At 37.8% G+C, this 14,142-nt stretch overlaps 1 long non-coding RNA gene across 1 annotated transcript; it reads left to right on the top strand.

Moving 5' to 3' along the window:
* Positions 1-660: 660 nt before the first annotated feature.
* Positions 661-1,542, top strand: LOC146761316 (uncharacterized). The gene is made up of 2 exons (XR_014944576.1): positions 661-744; positions 857-1,542. It is a non-coding gene; the product is annotated as an uncharacterized LOC146761316 (long non-coding RNA).
* The last annotated feature ends 12,600 nt before the right edge of the window (positions 1,543-14,142 follow it).

Raw genomic sequence — 14,142 nt, forward strand, 5'->3', positions numbered from 1 at the left:
AATTATTTCCTGAGCAGGTCAGTTATCCTCTTTCTTATTCCAGAAAATCCCACTCTCACCATAGGAACTGTAGAATTAATCTCTGTGGTCGCATGATGCTTCTAGAAATGCCCTTATGGACAGCGTTCCATATCTGTGCAAATCCTCTTGAAGTTAATAAAGAATGATGAATCAGGATTGTACGCTAAGCTTGTAAGCTCTTTACATTTGGGCTAATATCTTCCTGCAATTACTAATATATAGTAATTTAAAGATGTATAGCTTTGCAGAACAACATTGGGTTGTCTCAGCCCTGGATGCAGGTGTCGCCATGGCAGTTTCTACAGGTGTACATGGGGAAGAAAAGGGTGTATTCCTCTGTTCTGAATCAAGGAGCAGAGGAGAATGACTATCTCTTAGTGGTCTCCCTACGTTTAAATCTAGGCTGATTCCTATTCACAGCTTTTTTATTTTATTTTTTTTCACATCATAGCAAAAAGACAGTATAATACACTGAAAGGTACTGGATGGTTTTATGTGGATGAAACATTGCTTTTTTTCATTATACAGACTGAAGAAAGTTGAAACATTATTTGTAGAGGATAAAGGTGAACTTTGCTCATGATTTTATGAACTTCTTTATTGCACAGTTCTCCTTGTGCAAATAGCTCTTGATACTCTCTTGCCTTTTGTTATTTCCAGCAGATCAGAGTCATTTGTTTGTTTCAGCTGAACTGTGACAAAGCAGCAGATGAGAGCTAAAAGGTACCAAGACCACTTTCGGGTTTTGTGCAGATATTTAAAGGGACTTGTGAAGTTCTGTAAAATTCAATTAATTTACTTCCTGTCTCCTTTTCCCTCAAACATTGGTTTGCAGTTCTGGAAAAAGTGTGGAGCTGGTTGCTGGACTAGGCTAAGGATGTGGGGGTGGTGTTCACTTTAACACCCGTGCTGACTGAAGATGTCACCCTGGAACAGCTACTCACTGCTGATCTGCTGAGGATCTCTGCCTGCTCTTAGCAGGAAGAATAGTATGGACTCTGCAGTTTTCTGCTTCAAAATCAGCCTGAAAATTAGGATTGGCTACGTGGTATTTTCTGAAAAGAAAGAAAGATGATTGAAGTGAATGCACTAACGAGGAGGGAAGGGAGCGGAGGGAGCTCTGGAGACCATGGAAGAAAAACAGCTCAAATCAGTGGTATCTTCAACTACACAGCTATGTCTGTAAGAATAGATCTGTCCACAGCCTAATTTAGCCTCTGGCTTTACCCACAATATTATTGAACTTGCAGAAATAAATAATTACATGAGGTTATTGAAAAAGTAGAAATGATCTCAAATGAATCAATGCAAATGCCATCGCTCTGAGAATCTGTGTTTTTGACTGTCTGCATTTATCTGCCTGTGACTAATCCAGCACTGACATCTGTGTCTCTTCTTCACCTATTTTGAGTTCTCACTTGTGCCTTATTGTAACTGTTCTTGTTCAATCACTACCAATTCTGAAGTATCTATCAGTCTCCAGCCAGGACTGGATACCTATTAAAAAGTGTACATGTTGAATTTCTTAGTCCTTTCTCTCTGTGCTACTAGAAAAGAGCCTGACTTGCTCAATACTCAGGCTACAGCTAGTATAAAGGTCAGGAATGTATTTGGTACAATTTATCTGTTCGAAATGTCAAGAGATGTGACAACTTTTCCATGAAGTAATAGGTTGATCCAATATGATCACTGAGAAAGAAATAACCCGATTTTCAGACGTTTCTGTTTCATACTGTCACGAACACAGATACTGAATTTCTGATGGCTGAAGAAATGCATTTTCTCTGTTGTTTGTATGTAAGTTGCTCTGAAAGTAATGCCTCCTACTTATTTCCATGGAATGCACAACTGTTACACAGAAGACAATAACTCTGTTTGATAGAGCACACTTTCAGCTACAAAAAAAATATTGTTTTTTTACATTGTCACCACCACTAGCCGATTTCCATGGATCAGCTGATTAAGATGCTCTTTGTTTCATGGTATAACAGCTGTTCATGGCCTTCTGAAGTATAGCTTGCTTTTAACATAGGTGTTGCCACTGTTGAAATTTACCACCCACTGTCTCACTGTGCTCAGATCTACCGTTTTCTCTCCAGAAATATTCAGCAAATTTCCATGAATGTCAGTGGATATGATTATTTCTGCACGGAGGAATTCAGTGACACACCTTTGCTTCATATGCACTTCCATGTCACATACCATCGTGTCAGACTACCCCTCTGCTGATGTCTGTCAAAGAGCAACAAAATGTAATGGAATATTGGTGAAAAGGTTTGGCCTCTACTGCCATATCACCAAAATCCACCTCTGGCATCATAGGCCAACACAATAAAATGGGAGGCATTACTTTTGGAGCAACCCTTGTACTAGTATGCTTATACTCATGGGATTCATTTAGATTTCAATGGTGCAGGATGCTACAAGTGACTGTCTGCAAAACTTTCATAAATATGCAATGAAAAATCAGTGGCAATCACGAAGTAAGTCAGCGAAGTATGATTTTAGTAAAATCCTTTATGATCAGTCCTAAGGAGACTCAGGTCAATAGGCATATTTTCCTGATTTCTTGTTAAATGTACTGCAAGGGAAGAATACGGATTTTGGTAATCTCATGCAAACTTTGTGAAACTCATTGCTACTCATTTTTTAACTTGAGCACCATCTAGTGTGCATGATAAAAACAATTTAAAGAAGAAATAGAGGACCAGTTCTTTAGGGCAGTTAGCTGAGGAAGCTCTAGTACGTTGTCAGTGTCAAAAGGTAACAAGCGCATCTGAGTTTGTCCTGCTAACTTCCAGTAAAGCAAGTTTCAAGATTGACACAAGAAAAAATCAAAATACTTTTTTACCAGCAAGTTAAAAAAAAATAAAAAAAAATCAAGTTCTGTTTTATCCTAAAGCAAATATGTATCTGTAAACTCACACATGTATAAGTGTTGAGCTGAGCGTATTGCTGCAAATTGACACGGTCCATCAAGCCCCTTGCTTTCAGCTAAGTGTGTGTTGGCAGATGTTATCTAGATCTTGCCCAGACTTGGAATACAGTCAGAGATGAATTTCTTCCCTGTGTGCCTGGATCAGAGTGTAGTGCATTTATGAGAAGTTCAGCGTGTTGTTACTTTTCCTGTTAGCACTGCTTTGTGCAGCATGTGCTCCGTGTCTTGCACTTACCACTGATGCTAATGAACTTCACACTGCTATTTGCAATTTGTTTTTTGTTTGCACCTGTGCTGTAAAGTCCCTCTGTTGTAACTTTCTAGTCATCTCACATTTCTCAGTATCACAAGACATAGAGCTGCAACATTATTAATTTTCATGCCTCTGTCAGTAGTCATGGTTCTGCATCTTCCTACAAGAGCTTCCATGGTGAGAGAAAGATCCCTTTCCCATGTGTGCTGCTGCTTTCCGTGGATTACAGTTAGATAGTTTTAAATCAGAGAAGGTTAAAACTTGCTGCTTGATTTACAGAAAAGAGCCCTGTGGCTTGTTCATCAAGAAAGCAATTCTCCAGGGAGGTGGAAGGGAAAGGAAGGAGTTGTTAATGTGACTTTTTTTTAATGCAAGGCTTTAAATTCTATTGATTTTTCACTGCCATTATTTTATGAATCAGGGATGGCCTATGCAGCCAAGACAGTATTACTGTAAGCCAAATGTAGTTTTACAACTACACAGACAGAATCAACTTTTTGTAGGACTAAGGAATTTGAAGTGTTTCTCAGTTCAAACAAGGTACGAGAATTCTGGGGACAGCACTGGTCTCAGCGGGACCATGTACTTTTGCAAATGTGAGAGGTGCATGCTCTCATATTGCATTTATGTGTGACCTCGTTCTACTCTGAAATAATTCAGATCAATAACTGAAATTTTTAGTGCTTAATAGCTGTGTTTGGAGAAAGCTTTTGAAACCAACCTGTCATCCACTGACTCACTGCCCAGACATCTTGTCTCCAGCGTAGCAAAGATGGCAAACTTTTCAGAAAGGCCACATATCAAATGAAACTACAGAATATATTGTCCAGATTAGAAAATGATAAAAACTACATTATGGTAAGTGACCCTGTCACCCTCAGGTTTTAATCTATTCATTACCTCGCATGAAGAACCATCTCAGGAACAGATAAAGCAAATTCTCATTTTAGGGGGATTCTTTGATCAGAAGTGCCTAAGAAAGGCCAATGGCATCCTGGCTTGTATAAGAAATAGCATAGCCAGCAGGAGAAGGAAGGTGATTATCCCCCTGTACTCAGCTCTGGTGAGGCTGCACCTGAAGTACCATGTTCATTTTGGACCCCTTACTACAAAAAAGACATCAAGACCCTGGAGTGTGTTCAGAGAAGGGCAATAAAGCTGCTGAGGTTTCTGGAACACAGACCTTATGAGGAACAGCTGAAGAAAATGGGATTTTTAATCTGGAAAAAAGGAGGCTCAGGGGAGACTTTATATCTCTCTACAATTACCTAAAGGAGGTTGTGTGAAGTGGGGGTCAGCCACTTCTCCCATGTAACTAGCAATAGGACCAGGGGGAATGGCTGGAAAGGAGGTAATTGAGTCACTATACCTGGAGATGTTCAAGAAGCATCTAGATATGGTACTGAGAGGAACATGGTTTAATGGGGGAATATTGGTGGTAGGTGAACAGCTGGACTAGATGATCTTGGTGGTCTTTTCCAGCCTTTGTGATTCTACAATTCTATGTTTCTGTAAGTGTAGTGTTTATTGTTTGGTAGTTTTATGGTGTTTATTTCTGCTCAGATTGTAACATCAATACTATTGAATCATTTTAAAAAGACTAATTCAGTTTTTCCTTTGGAAAAGAAAATTTTGCTGTGAACCAGATGTTGTGTCTGATCTGAACTTTCATGGGTAAATTGATTACGAAAGCAGGAACTGCTTATTTTCCCTCAAGAGGAAATATGCTGGAGAGCACAACACTGAACTAATTTATAAGATCTATAAAATTATCAGTCTTCAGTCTTACTCCCCACCACTACAGACACACATCAAAAGACTTGCATTCTCCTACATCATTAAGTTATGGCTTCCATTCCAATCAAAAAGTTCAAGCAGAGTTATAACGTGGTATGCAGCATAGAAAATGCCACCAACCTAAGGACTTAGTATATTCTTTCCACCATTTGCCTACCTGAAGTACACACACACACGACAAAAAAAAAAAAAATAAAATAAAGAATTCAGTCTCTTGGAAAGCTCTGCTTCTGTGGTTCTTCATTTTCTTATGTAATTTCTGAAAAGTTGAAAATTTAATTCCTAGATGTTTTAATATTCTGTGCACTATCAGCTATTAAAGTTATGTGCATAGGAAATAACTGTTTACTACTAGTTCCTTACTGGCAATACAGGAATTCAGCATCTCACAGGGGATTTGGCTTTAACATTTGGTATATAGTTTGAGAGCTTTTCCATTCTGCCTTCCTGGAATAAGTGAAGTTGTAATTTTTTATGGGATTGTTAAATGGTGTTTCTATTTTGCAAACAGAGATGTATTCATTCCTGATTTGAGTGTGCTTTTAAAAGCACTTAGGTTTGGCTTAATTCCTCTCTTCTTCAATAGCAGTTCTGCAATACCTGTTTAGTCTACTGCAAATATTCATTGGTCTCCACCTCCTACATGAATTTCTGTAAAAGACAAAATCCAATGGATAGATGAAATAACTTGGGTTATCATTGTCTTGAGGGATGGGGAGAGGACATCTGACAGCTCAATGTGAATTAAATTATGTGATTAAATTATTTTAATCTCTATCTGTTTGTGCCTGGTCATTAATGAGAGTTTTCAGCCTGTATGTGTTGTTCCTGAAGGTACTTAGCTAACAGTGAGGTAGGAGGAGTTAATGATGTCTTTTGGTCTAGATCTGAAAAATGGGAGAAAGATGGAAAGAAACAGCAGCCAGAGGGTGACAGTTCACAGGGACACTAAGGCAATCACTTGGAAATGAGGCTCTTCTACAGCCCACAGTTGTATCCACCCACACACAAGGTATTGTATTGAGAATACTTTCCAATAAAATACTTGTTCAGAAACAAACAAACAAAAAAGATAGTTAAGAAAAGTCAGGACTGAATGACTACCAGGTTTCCCTAGATAATTCCCCGGTCTGATTTAAAATGGTCCAAGCTCTAGATCCTTTATCAGGGACTTCACACAACCAGTCTAAATTTTACTGCTTAAAACAACTCCTGTCTCTGTAGATTTATCAGCACAGAGCTCTGACTCCATTTCACATCACTAGATTTGGCTGTCATGTCAGATACACAGCTGATTCTTTGTGGCTATAAATCAATGCACCTTTTCTTGATCTCAGTGATAATATATTTCCTATTTGCCACCTGAAGACCAGACTAAGTATCTGCTGGCTAGATTTCTCATTTGTGTTGTATTCTTTATTTTGAGTTAGATACAGCAACTGTAGTTTTTCTTCTGGTTTCAACTTCTGCTCTGTTTTTGTTTGCTAGGTTACAGCTGTATTTTAATACATTCCTCTTTCCTTCAAGTTACCTTGAAGTAGCTTACTGCATCAGAAAGTAGGACAGTATGTTTTTATGAGAAAAGAAAAAGCGGAATCTTCATCAAAAAATGTCCTCTCTGCAGAATTATTGCCCATAAGTTACAACAACCTTCCTGTGCTGTCATTTAATCCAAACTTTATTTGGATTTTTTTTTCACCAAGCATTTCCAGAATGTAGGATACAGTGATGTAGGACTGGTACATGAGACTGTATAACCTCTTTCTTACTTATAAAAACGTACAGAGCAGAATAATGATAGTATGATTTTTATTTTATTTTTGTCTTGGGTTTCTTTTCACAGGTGTATCTAAAAATGTGGAATAAGTCCTAGTATTCCCACAAAAGCAAAGTATTGCGATGTATTAACTTGCCAGTTCTTTAGGGAGACCCAGTAAAGGCTAGAAAGGCTCACTTTGTAAAGCAGACATTTCCATTTGCAATGAGTGAACAGAAAATTCACTGAAGACCCACATTTAATTAAAATTTTATAAAAGTTTAGTCCTCTTAATAAAACAGCATGAGAGAAGGTTCAATGTGTATTTTGATCTTTCATGTTTCAGAATTCATTTTGCTGTGGTTATCCTGTGGTCCTGTGCCTTAGCAGGAAGTTAGAATAATAGGATGAGAGGGAATGACCTTTAGTTACTCCAGGGGACATTCAGATTGGATATTAAGAAAAACTTCTCTGAAAGAGTGATGAGGCACTGGAACAAACTGCCTATGGATGTGGTGGAGTCACCACCCCTGGAGGTGTTCAGGAAATGTGTGGATGTGGTATTTAGGGACAGGGCTTAGTGGGCAATATTGGTGGTAGGTGGACGGTTGAACTAGATGAACTTAGAGGTCTTTTCCAACTTTAATGACTATGATTCTAAGTTTTGTTTAAACCTGATTTCCTTCTGAAAGCTGTCTGTTCTGTGAAAGATGCATATTTCCAGTTCGTCTGTAGGTACTGAGCCATACTTCTCAACAGGGTGCATAATGCTTGGAGTATTTACCTATTAAAACAGTTCAGCTACAGTTAAAACCCCAGGCTCATGCTCTAGTAGCAAAATTTAGAGCTTGGTGGTATTTCATATTTCTAGCCTTTTAAAAATCCAAAGATGAGGATTCAAATACAGCTTTCTTGTATTTGAATAATGTAAATTAGTATTTTATTGTATGTTGTATTATAGTATCTCAGTAGTATCTCAGCAAGTGTTTTCATATGCAGCTACCATTGTAAGTGTGTTACCAAGGGTGAATGCTTTGTTTGTGCTGTTCCCTTTAAGTGGTTGTGCATTTAGCTCTCCTTATGAAGAGAGAGCTCTTCTCAAGATGCTCACCTCATTTTTCACCTCACCCAGAAATCAGTGTCTCAAATTTCTGTCTTCTGTTTTCAAAGCTTTCAGAGGTGGGGATGCCAACTAGAAAGGGCTTTGTCTTCACCTCCCAAGCACTTACTCAAAATATATTCTTATTCACTAAGCAATGGAAAGTGCTATTTGAAACAACTAGTGTGGCTACAAGCAATGAGCTCTTTTCCCTTCAGAACTACATTGTAGGTACATTTACAGGCACTTAGGAATGTTCTGGTAGAGGATAAAAGAGGCTTTTGAGAAAGAAGAGGAAAGCATATTCTTGGTGCCACTTTCATCATAAATAGTTATGATGCTGTAACAAACATAGTCAAGAAGAGAACATTAGGATCTTATGTCAATTTTACTGTTTTGTTGTCAGGGCAAATTCCCTCACAAAAGCATGACAGAAGGGAAGTCTTACTTGCTAAGTGGACTCTAAACTTCTGAAGGAGCAAGTGATCCCTGCCAGTGTCCAAGTCATTATGTAATGATCACTGTGCCATGTGATATGCAGTGTCATAACTTGACTTATAGAATTATGGAACAAGGGAACTCTGTTTTCAGTCAACAGGAGAGTGATCAAACTTCCAGCTCTTTGAAATTATTTTGTTTTTTAGCATTTTGTTTCAGTTTGAAGTGAAGGAAGTGGATTTATTGCTGTGAAAATCACACTTCCTGAAATGACATTGTTCCTTGGATGAGCAGAAAGAAATCAGACATTTGCAATGCCAGTTATCTTGAAGAATGCACAAGCATGCTGTTAAAAATGTCATCGCCACAGCATGAACTTCATGGCAGAAACCTACTCAAGCACTAAATAATAGCTAGATACAAGAGCCCATTGTTATATAATGGCATGACAGTTTGCGGACAGCTTTCAATGGGTAGAATTGAACCTTGTTCTCAGTAGGCTTTTGTGAAGTTTCAAAATAAGAATTTTAATGAGTTTCGGATATGAATGATATTTTTGTCTGATGAGACCAGTGAAAGTTCCTAGATAAGGTGGGAAATAAATGACAAAGGTTGGTTATCCCTTGCATGAAAGTATAGCTTTGAGAGTTGTGTTTGTATTAATAGGAAGGGGCTGCCAGCTGCTTGTAAAGGCTTTTCTCAAGATTTAAGCGTGCTCATTGATTATTTTTCACACTTTCATACAGCATGAGGGTTAGTAGGAAAAACTGCTGATTGATTCTGCCTTATGTTTCTGATGCTTGGATATAGCACAGGATAAAGGGAATTTTTGAGCTCAGAAATGATTAGTTAATTATGTGTCCATTGTACAGGTTGGTTGTGGTTGGAGTTTCTAACCAGAGTGCAGATGAGGTGCTATGGCAAATCTTAATTCCCATGAAACAGCTTGCATGAAGTGCTCTGTTTTATAGAGGGAACAGTTCATCAGGATTCCATTGTATTAGGGAGGACAGTATTTCTACTGAACTGAAGAAGTTGTGTCATATCTACCAGATTGAGTGGATAATCTAGTATCTGAACAAGACAGATATGTCAATTAGGATAAACAACCAGACACTGAACTAACGTAAATTTGAAGTGACCCAATCAATAGAACAGCTATGATTTCTATTAGCACTTTATTCTTGCATTTTATATTAGCATTTCTGTGCTAATGTTTATTCTGCTTCACCCTTTAGAAACCTCATTACCTTTTGGACAGTTTCTAGATTCTTGGTGAGTAGCTGCAGTAAAAAAAAAAAGAGGAGTCTTCCAGGTCTGAACTTTGCTGTAATTGCCATATTTACTTTAATGTTTCGTTATCATCACACTAATGCTGACATTATATCCTTCGGCTTTGACTTCTGTAACTCACTCTGGCTTGCTTTGCTGGGCAATATGCAAATATTTATTTATTTATTTATTTATATGTAAAATTAGATCACATACCAAATTTTGGCCCTTGTCTTCCTTGCTGTGGGATGAGCCACAGTGCTTTGCTCTTCTATAACCAGTACAGGCTGCTCAATATAGCTGGCTGGTGTTTTTTATGCATTGACAAAGAACACACAGTTGCTCACTGAGTTCCAAGAAAGGTCCACAGCTGAGACATCAATATGGCAAACTTGAATTAACACAGCAGGTAGGGCACTGGACAAATCTATGGTGCCCTTGGGACATTTCATGGTATATGGAAAGCAGTTATGACCTTTGTAATAACAAACATGATTAGGAATTTTGCTCTGTAACAAAGCTTAACCTGAGTTGTCAGAATAGTGAGTTTATGGTGGCTGGGGTCCCTACACTTCCTTGCATCTTCACAGGACTAGAAAAGAGAGGGCTGTGAGGGGCTGAGCTGCCTACTATGGTTAAACTACACTGACACACATTCCAAGGAGCATCCCTCTGCCTCAGCTGCCAGAGGGAAGTCCAGTCAGGAAATTTCATGCTTCCCATTCAGTGTGTATGGAGAAGCTGCTCCTCCCTTAGCCCATCTGCTGGTGGCACATCTGCGTGGTCCCGGAAAGCTGCCTCTGTGAAAGCACAGCTCTGCCTTTCAGCTATGGCTGAACTTGGCAGCTGCTCAAGAGTTATGCATGAATTTTGACTGTGCCTTTAGAGCAGAAGATTCTGAATTCTAGTGGAGTTGTGCTGGTATAATGTAAGGGAGAAAAGCATCTGCTTCCCACTTGCTTTCAAACATATATTTAAATAAACACATTAGAATGTGTATATTGCAGACTATTTCATGCTAGTGATATAATAGTCCTGAATTATAAGTACCATTGCATACAGTGAATTACATTGAAAAACTCTCACAAAGCTTTTTCAGTATATCCCACAAACTAATTTTAGGGTAACATACAACTTAATTAATAAATTGAAATAAACTGTTCCAGTATGCAAGGTGGTATCACCTATTATTTGTAATCTGCTGCAGAAGATAAAAGGAGAGAGAAAACTAATGAGATAGAATAATTACAAGAAACAATCCTTTAAAGTTTGTCTTCTTTAATAACATTTTTATTCTATTTTATTCTATTTTATTTATTCTATTCTATTACTGAACTTAGTCCATGGAAATACCGCTGGCCCATAGGAGTTTGGAAGTACTTAATTTCATAAGGCTTCATTTTGATACCTGAACATATTATCCTTATCTTTACATATGAAAAGAATATCATTAAATTTGTTTGCTGTAAGGTCCTTAGGCAAAGGCTTTTGAAAAATTGCCATTTTAGTATTCTATAACAGCCTGTGGTAGTATTAAAAGCATGAGATAAACAAGTCTGTATATTAAGCTGAAGAATTTTTGTTAAATAATAATTGTTCTGTGTGATTTTCTTTGTAATGGTATATTGAACTCATTTCCTTTATTACTGGCCACCTTAAAATGATTAAGTATTTTTTAAAAAATGGTATAAATGTCTGAAAATCCATTCTCAAGAAATACTTCAGAAATAAAGTTTTTGAAGGCACTCTGATAATGATGATAGGTGCCAATAAATGTTTTTATTTCAAAGACAGAACAGTCTTTTATAACAAAGATGAAATAAGTGCAATTTTTCTAAAGCAAAGATCACCATTCCATTCTGGAGAGCTTCTCTTCCCGTAATACATGTAAGTATTGTGTCCAAACCAATTATTTCACATAATGACTGCAAAGGCTTGCTAATGATTCTGTCACAGTAGGAATATTTCCCCTTGGAAAACGAGTGTCTCGTCTTCGGTGTGTTTGCTGAGATGTGAGAGAGACCATTTATCATTGAATAACATGGCATTCTCTCTTCGCTAAATTACAGGATTCTATTTAATGTCAGCTTTTGCTCAACAGGTCTCTTTGGAAAGCAAGAAATAGCTCATCCTAGAAACACGAATTTGCACACATAGGTGATACTCCTGATATTTTGCTTTTTTTTAAAGACGTTACTATTTATTCGCTCTGATCTTACTGCAAGAAAAGAAGATTTTAAAGAAATGAGATAACAAAATTAAAGCTTTTCTTTTAGTGTTCACTGCAACAGCAAACAATAATTCAAGTTCTCAAGCATTTAGTTTTATTGTTGTCATTGTGTACAGCCTGAGGCCTGCCCAGGCAATATGTAATTCTTTAATGCTAACACCTACTCTAAGCATGAGGTTGGATTGGATGACCACCCTGCTGAGGTACCTTCTGACCTGGCATGTCCTATGATACCTAATTGCATTTGGAAAACATTTTTTTTTAATTCAAAATAGAATAAAATATCAAACACTCCCTTTCCATCAAAGATTACTTTATTTTGAGAAATAGTTATAGTCCTCTTATTACTTAAGTTCCACTGATTTTCACAGGTGTTTGCAATTTACTATGCAATCTATTAGTATATTTTTATCAAATCTGCACTCTGAAATAAATTTAGATAGATTATAGCTACATGACCAGAAGCTACTAATCATGGAAAAAGGTAAAGCATTTGGTTGCTATACAAAATGCAGGCCTGGGAAGAGCAGCAGGTAACAGGACTCTTCATCTGATGAGGAGCCCAGGAGCATTCGGAGCTGATTACCACGATGCAGGCTGCCACACTGCACAGCAGAGAGTAGGGCATGCCAGTGTATCAAAATAGAGACAGAAGACAGGGGTAAATGGGATGTCCTATAGCTGCTAGCTGGAAGCTCTCTGACAGCAGAGAGCTCTGAAATGGCTGTTGCACTGAAATGGCTGCCCTGCAGGTGAGCTGCATTGGAGGGCAGTGTCTGAGTGTGCCTCAGGTGTGTTGCCTGGGGCCTTGATGGCCAGAATTTATAACATTGCTTTCACAGCACGTAAGTTTCACAGCACATAAGTGAGTGATGTGCTACGGTTTCCAAAGTTTCTGAAGGCTGTTTTCTTGTTATGCTATGTGATTTAACTTTTTTGGAACCCCAGGAGACCTTCCTGCCTTTAGGACAAAGGTTTTCAAAATCTGAAGCACTGTGAGTTGCCTTAGGAATCCAGGTCAGCTGTTCCTGCAGCAAGGTATTTCTCGTAGCCTTGTGAGTCACTAGTGAAAGTAAGGTAGGACATTATGTCTGTGTTATGTCCGGGACTGAGCTAGGTTGCTTTTGTAAAACCATTATAAACCAGTCAAGAAGTTGTTGCTTCAGTAAAATGTGCTGTAACAAAGATGATTTCATTCTTCTGTCTGGAATGGAAGAAGGGAGCTTTCAAGTTCATAACTCCACTAGAAACGGACTACTTACTGCACTGCAGACCCACCCTGTCATGTATCAAGTACTATTACAGCTGGAAAGATTGTACTTGTGGTAATCAGAATGTGAGAATTCATGTCTGCTGTTTGGTTTCTTCTGGTATAGCTTTCTCGTGTATTTTCAGATCAACTGTTGAAAATACGTTTAAGAAACAAGATGTGGCCAAATAACGTGGAAGAAGCAAAGAACAGCTTTCTTACTAGTTACTTTTTTTTCTTTTTAGCTAAGCTTCTTTAAATTCATATATTAAAAAAATGCACAATTTTCTGTCTGATTTATGACAAAGCATGGAATTAATGATTTCCTAATACACGATAAGAACAAATTCAGAACTAGCAAGTACAGTGTTCATGCACAGTAAACATTCAGAAGAAGCAATCATGTTACTGGCACATGGAAACAGAGACATAATTGGATTTGAATGCCAAGCTGTAGTTTAGGCATCCATGTTGTTTGCTCAGAGGTTCTGTATTGGAGATTCTTGCAACCCAGATACATGCAATTAATCTCACAGAAATCAATAATGTTTTATGTGGGGGCATGAGAGAAAAATGATCTTTATTAAATAGTAAATAATTTGATTTTTAAAAGTTCCCTGCTTATGTTTATCTTGCTTCTGCATTTTGAAAGCTTCTAATTAATATTTACTTTAAAGGTTGGTCTGAATGTCACTCATTCTGCATGCACAAAGTGAGCTGTAGTGTAGTTTGTTTCTGAACCACTGAACTGCTGAAGCAATATACCACCATGAAATGCAGCCTTGCATAGAAGTAATGCAGTATCCTAAAGGCAAAGTAAAGTAGCTACATAGTTTCCCTAAGAAGTCTGCTTTTATATTGATTTTTTCCAAATAGTCAGACTGATTGTACTTCTTTAGTTAATATTATTATGTTTAAAAAAGTGGATTTTGATCAAGAATATCATAGAATCATAGAATCACCAAGGTTGGAAAAGACCTACAAGATCATCCAGTCCAACCATTCACCTATTATTAATAGCTCCCACTAAACCATGTCCCTCAACACAACATCCAGAATACCCCCAGGGCTGGTGACTCCACCACCTCC

This window comes from Coturnix japonica, chromosome 3, assembly GCF_054131305.1.
Source record: "Coturnix japonica strain WE chromosome 3, WE-NBRP24, whole genome shotgun sequence".
Taxonomy (NCBI): domain Eukaryota; kingdom Metazoa; phylum Chordata; class Aves; order Galliformes; family Phasianidae; genus Coturnix; species Coturnix japonica.